At 31.5% G+C, this 1,966-nt stretch overlaps 1 long non-coding RNA gene across 1 annotated transcript; it reads left to right on the forward strand.

The window, feature by feature from the left end:
• Positions 1-818: 818 nt before the first annotated feature.
• LOC121214721 (uncharacterized) lies at positions 819-1,182 on the forward strand. The gene is made up of 2 exons (XR_005910428.1): positions 819-1,013; positions 1,130-1,182. It is a non-coding gene; the product is annotated as an uncharacterized lncRNA (long non-coding RNA).
• Positions 1,183-1,966: the final 784 nt, after the last annotated feature.

Genomic DNA, 1,966 nt, shown 5'->3' on the forward strand with positions numbered 1-1,966 from the left:
AAGCAACTCGAGAAAGTATCCAATCACAACATGAGTGGCATAGAAGGGAAGAATTTAGACGAAGTACTGGTGGTTGGGATAACATTTGTGAAGAAGGGCGATCTTCTCATGGATCAGCTAGAGAACATAATAGAGAAACAACAAGTAAATCTATCCCAGGTGAGTCTAAGTTTACCTTAAGGGGAGCTATACCTGAATTGGTTAGAAGCAAAAGTTCAAAGCAACCAAAGGTCAATGACTCTTTTTTAAAGAGTTTTCGAAGGAAGATAGGTGAAGCGGTATCTAAATTTATAATATATGAAAGACTTCCTTTTCAATTAGCAAGCTCTCCATGGTTGTATAACTTAATTCAAGTGGCAACAGAAATTGGACAAGGTGTAAAGCTCCCAACACCTTATGAGGTTTCAGATGTGTATTTGAAGTCAGAGTATCAACGAGTTCATGATTGGGTAAATGTACTAAAGACTCATTGGAAAGAATTGGGTGCAACTCTAATGTGTGATGGTTGGACCAACAGTTTGAATCAAATGCACATCATTAATTTCCTTGTTTATTACAGTAAAGGAACCATTTTTTGGAAATCGGTAGATGTCTCAAGTGTCCGTAGTAGAGATGTTGAATTCTACTACTGTTTGTTAGATTCAGTTGTGGAAGAAATTGGAGAAAATTACATTGTCCAAATAGTGACTGATAATGAGGCAGCAATGAAAGCTGCTGGAAAAAAATTAATGTTGAAAAGACAACATCTATATTGGACCTCATGTGCAACTCACTATTTAGATTTATGTCTTGAAGATATTGGGAAAAAGCCTAGTGTAGCAAAAGTGTTAGATGAGGCAAAGAAAGTGACTTGCTTTATATACAATCACATTTGGACTGTTGATTTGATGAAGAAGTATACACAAGGGAAACAAATACTTCGACCCGCTCTTACTCGATTTGCAACTCATTTCATTCAACTTGAAGAGATAACAAGACAAAAGCAAGGTTTGAGAGAAATGTTTAATTCAAAGGTCAGTATTTTATAATTAGTTAATATAATTACTTAAATATAGTAACCTTTAGTGATTTTATTAGTTCCAAATAATTTAAATTATATTATTTTATAATTTTTCTTATGAATATATAGGAATTTAAAGAATCAAAATGGGGAAAGCAAAAGTCAGGGCCTGCTTATGAAGCCAAAAAAATTGTTTTGGGAAAAGATTTTTGGAAAAAAGCCAATGACCTCATAAAAGTTTATGAGCCCTTAGTAAGAGTATTGAGACTTGTGGATAGCGATGAAAAACCAATGATGGGCTTTATTTATGAGGCTGTTGATAGAGTTAAATGAGCAACTCAACAAAATTGTCGATATTTCACAGAGTATGAAAAGATTATTGACAATAGATGGAATTTTATGCATTCCGACTTGTATTTAGCTGGTAAGATAAAATGTTTCATATAATTAAGAAACAAATTTTTATATTTTATTATTTTAAGCTTTAGATTATTATTATTTGATGATATTCTTATAAATTATACTTAGGTTATTTTCTCAATCCTCAATTTCAATTTGGGGTGGAGCATTCTGAGAATGTACTAATACAAACATTAGAAGGTACACGATCAGTAATTGAAAGATTAGTACCTTCTATGGATACTCAAGTCAGAATGGTTAATCAGATTAGATTCAAGTACTATTATTTGTAACTTAGTTACATAATTTGAAATAGAATTTTTATTTTTATTTTTACTCTATCTTTTATTTATGCAGTTGTTACTATTTAGAGATAAACGTGAGACATTCGGTACTCCACAAGCACAAAGAGCTTGGAAGCAAATGAATCTGGGTAAACAGTTAATTAAATTATTTAATTTAATTTATATTATTTAATTATATTGTACATTTTGAAGGTGTTTTGAAATTTAAATAATATTATGCAGCTGAGTGGTGGATGATATACGGCACATGTGTTCCCGAATT

Source organism: Gossypium hirsutum, chromosome D02 (genome assembly GCF_007990345.1).
Source record: "Gossypium hirsutum isolate 1008001.06 chromosome D02, Gossypium_hirsutum_v2.1, whole genome shotgun sequence".
In the NCBI taxonomy this organism is placed as follows: domain Eukaryota; kingdom Viridiplantae; phylum Streptophyta; class Magnoliopsida; order Malvales; family Malvaceae; genus Gossypium; species Gossypium hirsutum.